Source organism: Narcine bancroftii, chromosome 10, assembly GCF_036971445.1.
Source record: "Narcine bancroftii isolate sNarBan1 chromosome 10, sNarBan1.hap1, whole genome shotgun sequence".
In the NCBI taxonomy this organism is placed as follows: Eukaryota; Metazoa; Chordata; class Chondrichthyes; order Torpediniformes; family Narcinidae; genus Narcine; species Narcine bancroftii.
The window spans coordinates 14442346-14453284 of record NC_091478.1 but is presented as its reverse complement, the minus strand read 5'-3'; the positions used below and the strand labels follow the sequence as shown (position 1 = coordinate 14453284).

General features: G+C 41.2%; 1 long non-coding RNA gene across 1 annotated transcript; it reads left to right on the top strand.

The window, feature by feature from the left end:
- The first annotated feature begins 740 nt into the window (after window positions 1–740).
- On the top strand, window positions 741–10719 carry LOC138743892 (uncharacterized). The gene is made up of 3 exons (XR_011345099.1): window positions 741–1266; window positions 8565–8951; window positions 9623–10719. It is a non-coding gene; the product is annotated as an uncharacterized lncRNA (long non-coding RNA).
- The last annotated feature ends 220 nt before the right edge of the window (window positions 10720–10939 follow it).

Sequence of the window (10939 nt, the reverse complement as noted above, 5' to 3'; positions counted from 1 at the left end):
ACCCCTTTCATTTTAGGGATCATCTCCAATGCATGCCCGTCCTGCATTAAATGTAGGGTTCAAAATCTAATTTACAGGTGTGGCTTCACCAGTTCTCTGTAAAGTTTCACCTCTAATGCTGTTTTCCTAGAGTTTCTGTGGTTTGATCCTCTATCACGTCTGGTTGTGAATGACATCTGGTGCAGGAGACACCAAGCACATCCTCATCCTCAATAAAAGCGAAGAGATAACCTTCAGGAGACCTAGACTAGGAGCTCGGGCCAAAAGAGAAACATAATTGCAGCCTGAAATAATTTGCTGTTTAGAAGACTGTCATGTGGCCCTCCTGGAGGTCCTTTTAAACTCCTGCAGAGTCATATTCTTTCTTTCTTTGGCTTGGCAGACGAAGATTTATGGAGGGGTATGTCCACGTCTGCTGCAGGCTCGTTGGTGACTGACAAGTCCGACGCGGGACAGGCAGGCACGGTTGCAAGGGAAAATTGCTTGGTTGGGGTTGGGTGTTGGGGTTTTCCTCCTTTGTCTTTTGTCAGTGAGGTGGGACAAAAATGCTAGGACAAAACAAATGACATCACCAGCTCTCACTTTGCATTAAAAATGAGTGTTAAAAGAGCTTTCTACATTATTTTAAGTATTGTTAGGTCTGCTTTGTTCATGAATGAGTGAGACAAACACCAGGCTGAGTCGAAATCAGGGTTCTTTGTTCTTTATTACCGGATTGTAACACTTGCGACTAAACATGTTAGTCGGAGAATGCATTCTGCCGTTATCAGCAAAATGGTGATTTTTTATACCCTTGGATACATGCTTAGAACATCATCATATCATTACTTGTCCAATGACTAAAACTGTTGCTATCCTTTCCCTGCTAGCTTCCTGCCTCTCAATCCATCAATGTCTCTCTTATCTTGTAAGTACAAGGATGCATTTACATCTTGTTACAGCCCTGTACATTCCCACCTCATGATGTTTTACCTAACAGGAGTACAAGGACACCTCCCCTTCTTGTTACTGCCCTGTACAGGGTAACTCCCTACACATTCCCATCTCATGATGTTTTACCTTACAGTATATATGCCAGGGTTTGTTTTCATGGACGGAATGTAAGGCTGAATATCTTAATATTACTTATCACAATACAATAATTGATTGCAGATCTGAGTTACAGAATGTTTACATTTTGTTCAATTATTATGCAAAGCTCCATGCAAAAATAAATGAATCCGAGAAATCATGAATTTTTCAACTTGTATTGCAACCTTCAAGAAAGTAAGTATGAACTTCCTCATCTCAATGTACAATAATGACTGATAAGTATCTCTTCCTTACAATTCTCAGCTGGGTTTAGGATAAAAGCAAGATTAGCACGTCCAGAGTTGAACTGCCAGTATAATTACTGCTTCTAAAAATAGTTGTCCAAAGTGCTTGTTTTTTCGCTGAACCAGAATCCAAGTTCTACCATCCACAGTTTGTCCAGTGCTCTCTTAAATCGGTCATTCCTTGATTTAATATTTATGCTAAGTTATTGAAAAATAAGGTGTCACCTCCCACGGGTGAACTTTTTATTACCCCTGTTGTGAACTGAAGTAGGCTGGAGTTGCATGTGTCATGCAAATTTCCTCCTTGACGCTAATTACTTTTTTTCACAGGAGAGTGAGATATGCAAAATTTAATACATTAGTAATGGAAATTGTTATATGTGGATGATACTACTTAGTAGGATGAAATGCATTTTTTTTTGAATTTACAATATTTAATTCGCTACCAAGGCAATTGAAACGCTCCAGGGATTTGACCTCCTTCCTTCACATCGGGGATTCGAATGATGAAATGCATTATTGAGGGATAATGAAACACTACAACATAATGGTAATTAATGTGAATAGATTCTTTAATTTACAGATTTCTGCAATCAGGTGGCTTAAAAAATACTAACATAATCCTTGAAAAAATGTTGCACTTTCTCATGTTAAAATGGGGTTTAACTCAGTCAGTGGTTACACCCTTTAAATGGATATAAGAGTGCATTGCAGCAGTTTTGTTAAAGAATGCTTGATACTCCTCTGCGTCAGTGGGTCATAGGTTCAAGCGTTACTCCACGGACTTGAGCATATAATTGAAGCCGGCAATTTAGTGCTAGACTGAGTGAAGTGTGCTATAAAATGTGCTACCTTTTTTATGAGATGTTAAATTATATTTTTTTGAGGTAGATGTAAAAAGACACCACCAATTTTTAGGCACTATTTACAAGGATTTGAGGATTTTGTTAGCAAGAATGTCATTTACTGTACATTCCTAATAGCCCTTGAGAGAACTAAAGAAAGTAGCCTTCTTCAGGTGCAAGGGTTCATGGGGTGAAAGCACATCACAGTGCTGTTGGGTCGAGAGTTCCAACTTTTTCAACCCAGCAATTAAGAAGGAGCAACGTCGTTTCCACCCCCCTCCCCTCCCCCAACCCCCACCAGGACGAGGCATCAGATGCAGGAGAACTGGCAACCAGTTGCATTCCAATCAGGGGTAAATTTTTTTTATTCAGAGAGTTGTGGGTGCCTGGAATGCATTGCCAGGGATTGGGCTGGAGGCTGGAAAAATAGGTGCACTTAAGAGACTGTAATGCTGGAGCAGCTCAGCAGGTCATACAGTGTCCTTTACGTAGCAAAGGTAAAGATCCAGAACCGACGTTTCGGGCTTGAGCCCTTCATCAAGTTATGGAATGTTGGCAAGTGTCTGAACAAAAAGGATGGGGGTGGGGTCGGGGGGGGGAAGGCAGGAGAAGGGGGGGAGGGGATAGCAGCGATCAGGGAGAGGAGGGATGGCTGGGTGGGTGGAAGGGGTAGGGAGAACTGGAAAAACTGGAAAGGGGGAGGGGAACAGGTTAGCAGAAAGCAGAGAAGTCGATGTTAATGTCATCTGGCTGAAGAGTGCTGGATGGAAAATAAGGTGTTATATTTAAGAGACTCTTAGGCAGGCATGTGGATGAAAGAAAAATCGAGGGTTGTGACGTACCAATGGTTTAGTGTTTTTTTTGATAGATTTCTATTTGTTGGCTGGAGTGTTACTATGTTACTCATCCTTCTTGGTGCTAGAGCTTTGGAATTTTGTAGTTGTTATCAATGAAACTGTGGTGAGTTGATGCATGGTAATTTCTAGATGACAGACTGTCAAAGTATATTAAATTTACACCATGGGAACAGACCATTCTCTCATCCAGCCAGTCTGAAATCACCCGCAAGTCAGAGGAACAACACTTCATCTTTCATTTGGGCACCCTCCAACCAGATGGCATTTTAACACTGACTTTCGTTAACATCTCCCCACCCCCCCTTCCCCATCACCTTTGCCCAGCTCTGTCTCTCTTCCATTTCCTCTTCACACAAACAAAATCAATTCTCGCCTCTCCCCTTATCGTATCTAATTAACACCTTTTGTCGGTCTGGATTCCTGCCCCCCACCCCCCCCCCCCCACCCCCAGCCGGCACTGTCCCTATTCTGAGATTTCTTATTTCTGGCTTATTTCTTGAAAAAATGCTCTGGCCCAAGATGTTGGCAACATATCTTTATCTCCTATGGACGCTGCAAGACTGGCTGAGGTTCCTCTCATCCACTCAAGACAAGAGCTTTTATTAACCTCTACAGAAGCTGCATCCCATTCAAATAATATTATTTCATCTCATTGTGTCAACATAATGCTGAATTCCTTTTTCTTTCTTTTAAGATATTTATTACGGTTTACAAAAATTAAACAGGACAATTATATAATGAAATACAAATTATAAGAAAAAGGAAAAAAACACATCAATTCAAAACCTCGACCACTGTACAAGGTTGAAAAAAATCTAACACGTGGGTATTAAGTGACAACAACCTGGAAACAGACAGCTCAGCATCGAAGGGCCTGACAACCCTAAAACTTCATGATAATGGTCCATAAAAGGGCCCCATGTCTTTATTAAATTAGTATTAGAATCTTTAATGGAATATTAATTTTTTTCTAAACTTAACCAAGACATTATATCATGTGTATGTGTAGGTGGAGTATTATCTTTCCATTTAATCAAAATTGCACGTCTGGAAGTAAAAGATAAAATTCGGTTTTGAGTTGTTCAGTGAAACATCATCATCTTGAAATGATCCAAAGAAAGCAATTAAAGGGCAAAGTGCTAATTTAACCTTAAGAATCACTGATAATGTTTGACAAATATCTTTCCAATTTTTTTTCTAAACAAGGGAAAGTCCAAAACTTGTGAATCAAAGAAGCCTCAGCAATTTTACATTTATCACGTAGAGGGTTTAGATCAGAGTTAAAATGAGATAATTTAACTTTAGACATATGTATTCTATGGACCACTTTAAATTGCAATAATCAATGTCGTGCACTAATTCCTTTCTTCCCAATGTATTTATCTGATTTTTCACAATAAGTTGGCTTCTCTGCTGTTTGTATTGGTCACTTGATGTGATATTGAGTTCCAGAGTGAATTAATTCCTGAAGTTATTAACGGATTTATTACTGATTATGGGATGGTGAACAGAGGTGCCCACTCAGGGTTCAGGTAATATTCATCCCTTGACCACTGACCACTGTATATTTAACAAGTTACCTGATGATTTATCACTAGGCAATAAAACCTTACTGTGTACAAGAGTAGCTACCACATTTCAGAATCAGAATTTTCGTTGCAAACATTGATAGAAGCCACCTTGCAAAATAAGGTACAGAAAATGGCAGCACTGCCGGAGCTGCTGTAATGGTGGTGCTGCCACCGGTACGGACCCGTGGAGAGCAGGGAGCGGAGTCACAGCGCTCCTGCAGGGACCAAACCCCCCCCTTCCCCCCCACTATGAAAGCCTTCAGTTCCATACAGGCTTTAAAGGGCGTGTAAATGGGGCCGATGGTGGTTTTATTTTAAAATATTGTAACTGTAGGGTCTGCACCCAAGATGGCGGCTGCTATGATTGGCAGCAGGCACAAGGGGTTGCAGAATCCAGGGAAGCAGAGGACTTCTCTGAGGACCGAAAGGAACCTCAGGGATGAATGTGATGTCATATATGTATTCGTAACTGATTAACTAAACTGATCAATTTCTCAGAAAGTCAGAACATAAATTCACTTTGTAATGTCACTCATTTCAAGCATAATGAGGATCTTAGAAATTGCATATGGTTAACAAAAATGAGAAAGGTCATTTGGTGGATATCAGTCGCTGCTGATACTAAAAGGATAGAAGATGCACTGTAGATCCCATTGAGGATTTCTTTTGGTGAAAGGCCTGAGCAATTTGCATTTGCAAGAGAAGAAATGTAATCGTGTTTCCTGCTGCTCAGAATCTGGTCATGGTGTTGAATCATCCAATGAATGAGGCTGGCTGGGGAATTCTCCCATTTGGAAGTCGGTGTATTGAACAATTTTGTATTTGGGATTGATCAGGGCTTGATGGATAGTTCTATTAAGTCAAGGAGACTTGCATAAATGGTAGCAATGCATGTAACTCAACTAGGTTCAAAATTCCATATTTACAAGCTTTCATTTTACTTCTTCACATTAAGGGGATCTGTGGGGCAAGTGAAATTTGAGCACAGATGTGCAGGAACGATTATGCTCCATTTTTTAAAAATAAAAACTGAAAACTGAAAACAGGCCAAGCAAGCAACTGTGGAAAGAGAAACGGAATTAAAGTTTCAGGTTGGAGACCGTTCAATAGAAGTATCAACACCATACCAAATCAGGAGGTTCTGAGGGTACTCTGCTTTTCCCTTGAATAAAAGCCCAAACCAATGAACACGTTAGCCCCTTTCACTCTGCCAACTCTGCTAGGAAATGGGAAAACCTACTGGGCCTGCTGCACTTGAGAGCCTTTCCCAGTGCACCATGATTTACTTGATTAATTAGCAGCCTGGCATTTTAAGGGGGGGGGGTCCCACCTCCAGCAGTAACAATAGGCCCTTTCAAATTGTCATGTAAAATGGGGTTCACTGGGCAATTTGCCTTGTTAGCGTCCCAGTTACATGACAGTTGAAAGGATCTGACCCAGTCAACCCTGTCGGAACCCAACCAGGCCCTTGACCTACCTCAGAGGCAGTCAGGGAACCCAGTTAAACTTACCTAGCCGACCAGCCGACCAGTTTATTCCGGTGACGTCAGCGCTTGCATGCGTGCGTCACTGGGTAGCCAGCATCTGAACATCTGGAAGCACTTCTGGCGAGTGCGTGACGTGTCATTGCGGGGGCGTGATCGCCCTTAAATCACCGGGCTGGCGATTTAGTAGGTAGATCCCCCTGCAATTTAAAAGGTGCTTCCAGCACCTTTGGCCCAGTAATTGGACCTGGTCCCAGGAGGGCTACCCAGAGACTGCAGTTTAAAAGAGTCTAATGCGAGAGCAGGTTGTGTTTTCACACTGCCAGAAGGGGATAAGTGTGCTAACTCGGCCGGGCTCTTACACTTGCTCCCACCAAGCGTTAGAGCCCGGTTGAATTTAATAGGAATTTAACTTGCCCTGCCAAGTTGAGACATTTCTCACCGCTCAATTACCAGGAGCAGACCCACTAAATTAGCCAGTTAACCCACAAGGAATAGGCGTTTCATTCCGTTTGTCTTGCTTCCCCGCCTTTTTCCCTTTTAAAATGACCTACTTATCTCTACCCTTCATTTGACTCTTCCAGGCCACTGATCTTCTTCCCCATTTTTCCGTTCATCATCAGCTGCTTCCAACGTTCTGCCCTTACTCCACACTATTTTATTTATCCTTGCTATAGTCTAAATAGTCCTGATGCATCCCCCGAAAACTCATCCATTTACAAAAAGAGCAGAATCCATTTCCTGCTGGTGAGTTTTTATTGCCCGTTAGATATAGACGACTAATGTGTTCTGAAAACCCCAGGAATTCAATGGCAGTCATGATGAATATCAATGATTTGTCTCCAAAAGCTCTCTGCAATAGTTGAAAGGAAAGTTGTAATCACTGCACCATGTAATAATGGTGAATAGACATGATAATAAGAAACCATTATTTGTCTTTTGCCCCCCTGCTGAGAAGTGTTGAAATTTAAAAGTATTTCACAGTCTTCCTAGAATTTTGAGACATATTTTGTTCAGGATTACCAAGCATCAGCCTAAGGCCAGCCAATTTTCCACAATTTTTCTTGATGTGGATTTTCTTTTAAACATCACTGGATTTTATTTATGACGACAGGAAGAGCAATGAGAGGTGTAAGAGCAAAGAATTTTGGCTGTCACCTACTTTAGGTCTTGATGGCAAAAAGAATCAAAGTTGAGTTAAAAGAGAGAAAAAGAGATTGTACAGGTGCAGGAAAAAGTAAAAGAAGAAATGGAGCTAACATGACTGCTCCCTGGGAACTGACATGCACTTGGTGGGCTAAAAGGCTTATTCTGTGTCAGTAAAAATATAAGATCACAGAACCACAACTTCTGAGGTAATTTTGATGTGGTAAAACGCTCAAAGGTGCTCCACAGTAGAAATTGTTGAATAAGAATGAAAGTGAAGCCAGTGAAATGTTTAGGGACATGTGAGCAAAATCTGATTTAAAATGGTAGGTTTTAAACCACCTTAAATTAGAAAAGATTTTGCAACAAAATACCAGAGATCAGGCTTTAGCTGAACCGGCAAGGCATTCGCTTTTCACTAATATGGCAATATATCAATTGCAGATTTTACTTTAAAAATAGTTGATGCATTAATCACGAGGAAGCTTGTTCCTCTCAAGCTCTAAAACATTTTGTTTCTGTGCAATTAGCAGACGAAAAATGTTGAGAAAGCTCATTCAATTGGCCTACAAATAGCGGTCTGTCTGTCTTGACTAATAGTTTATTGCAGGCAAGGATAACCCCTTTTAAGCAGACTTGTGAGTTTTGGCACAAGAATGGCTTGAACTAAAGCCGAAATGAAATCTGAAAGCCTGTGATTTTATTCGAATAAGGTGGATTCTTATACCCCTGGAGAAAATTACTTATCATCTTAGAAATTAATATAACATGTTCACAGATATTTGCCAGCCTTATTTGAATTATTTAAATGGCCAAATAGTTTAGTCTATTTATTAAATATATTTAGTTTTCATCCCTTATTAGTAATTTAATATTTTTATTTCTTTTTTGATTGTATTAAATGTTGATGCCAGCTCTTTCCCCTTTTTCCTCTTCTCCCCCTCTGTTCACTGTTTCTTTACTCTCTTAACATGTAACGCAGGGGTTATTTCTAGGCTTAATGTGCATTTTAAGGATATAATTTTGTTGTATATTTATACATATTTGTATATATATATATGTGTTCATTGAGTCCTTTGTGTGTGTGTGTGTGTGTGTGTGTGTGTGTGTGTGTGTGTGTGTATTAAACATTAAATAAAATATAATAACGTCGAAGTACTCGAGATGGCAGAGGTCGACAGCATAGAGTCCACGCTGCTGAAGATCCAGCTGCGCTGGGTGGGTCACATCTCCAGAATGGAGGACTATCGCCTTCCCGAGATCGTGTTATATGGCGAGCTCTCCACTGGCCACTGTTGGACTCTGGCTTAATTAATCATTTATTTCATACTGTTTTAACCCCTAGATTCCAACACCAGCATGACAGAGGTGCACCAAAGAAAAGGTACAAGGACTGCCTAAAGAAATCTCTTGGTGCCTGCCACATTGACCACCGCCAGTGGGCTGATATCGCCTCAAACCGTGCATCTTGGCGCCTCACAGTTTGGCAGGCAGCAACCTCCTTTGAAGAAGACCGCAGAGCCCACCTCACTGACAAAAGGCAAAGGAGGAAAAACCCAACACCCAACCCCAACCAACCAATTTTCCCCTGCAGCCGCTGCAACCGTGTCTGCCTGTCCCGCATCGGACTTGTCAGCCACAAACGAGCCTGCAGCTGACGTGGACTTTTACCCCCTCCATAAATCTTCGTCCGCAAAGCCAAGCCAAAGAAGAAGAAAATATAATAAATAAGGTGGATTCTGATAGGGTTTTTATTGCTGATTACCTCTTTAAAATTATGTTAATAGTCAAAAGCATTAGTCAGGCAAGTTAAAGCGTTTACAAATGAGTGAGGGGGGAGGGGGAGGGGAACACATCATAATCCTGTTTTGAGTCCTTTTTTCGCAAGACCAGAGATTTCACTGCATCCAGCATCTTCAAAATAAGATTTGGAGAAAAAATATTTCAATGCAAGAACAAGGACAATTTCACACTTATAAGAAGTAATCCAGAAATGGAGTTGTCTTTGTGAGAGGAGTATTTCTAAGGACTAACTTAATTTAAAGGAGGCAGTAGTACCTGCCCGTGTCAGTGACACAGTCGGGTGCTGATCTGCTGTCTTGACAGCTGAAGGCGTGTTCTGATTGTGCAGTGTTTCCAGAGGTGAGGTAGTCTACCAGCCTTAGATTCACTACGTCTACCAGGAGTGCACTTATCTCACTGTATTTGGATGTAAAGTTTAGTAAATTTATGGAGCAATTGACCTGAAATGAATTTTTAAGCTATTTCTAAAGGAATATCATTTGTTAATGGTATTTTGGGATGTATTTTATAATGCAGACCCACTGTATTGCATTACCACTGGGAGAGCCAGTCAGTCTTTGCAGCTGAGTTTCATCCTGAATTTCTTACTTTTTCGTACAGGGATGCAACAGAATGAAAGTTCCTGCAACACCAGAGCTACTGAACCAGGGGAAGACAGTACAGAAAACACTGGAGCCACACTTTGGACTGCAGGAGTCGAATGTCTGTATGATTCACCAAGCATGAGAGAAAGTGCCATGATAAGGCTTAATATTTCAAGTAACACATCCAGACATGATCCTTTCCCTAATAGCCTGTTACTAAACGGAGCGGGACCCCTTTCTCCAGAGAATCCTGGGAAGCAAACCAATAAAAGCCTTTAAATGAATGATAAGGCACGTGGAGAGAAATATTTTCACTTGAAAGGGATTCCAAATAAATCAATCCAGAAAGTAATGGAAGGGAAGCCTTTTCACTCAAAAATTAGCCAAAGGAAAAAGAAAATCTGAGGAGGCTGTAATTCTGAAGGAAAAACAGAAAATTTTGGAAATAGTGAGGCAGCATCTTGAGGATGGAAACAGGAAACAAGCTTGAAGGGTCTGCGACCTGAAACATTCATTCTGATTTTCCTGGGCTGTGTTGTTCGCATATTGTTAAATTTTCTAGTGTTCCTTTCATTAAAAGCGAATGCTTGCAGTCTTTCCCCCCCCCCCCCACCCCCCCAGGTTAGAACTAGTCGACACAGGCTCAAGGTGAGAGAGCAGAAATTTGAAGGGAACTGGAGGAGTAATATTACAGAGTGTCATTCATATCTGCAAAGAGCTGCCAGAGGAAGCTATCGAAGTGGGACACTCGCATTCAAAGGACATTTGGACAGGAAGAGCTTAGGAGATAGAGCAAATGCAGGCAAATGGAACTTGTCCAGAGTGGCATCTAGGTTAGCCATGGACATTGGGTTAAAGAACCTGTTCTGTGCTCTATGAATTTATAACTGGAAGCAATTAGATCGGAAGATGCAGAGGAAGAGGGGTGAGTGAGGAAAGGGCAAAAAGGAGGCTAGAGGCAAAATGACAAAGTTCAAAGATTAGGTTTATTGTCAGAGTACATACATGTCATCACATATTGCCCTGAGATTCTTTTTCCTGCAGACATGGCAGAACCACTTATGGGTAGTTAAAAAAAAAACTACTCAAGAAACATAAATAAACTGTGCAATGCAGAGAGAAAAAAAATTAATAAAGTGCAAAAGTCCTTAAATGAGTCTCCGATTGAATTTGTTGTTGAGGAGTCTGAGGAACCTGGTGGTGCGAGTCTTGTGGCATCTGCACCTCTTTCCTGATGGTAGCAGCAAGAGCAGAGCACGTGCTGGGTGATGTGGATCCTTAATGACTGCTGCTGCTCTCTGACAACAGCGTTCCCTGCAGATGTTCTCAATGG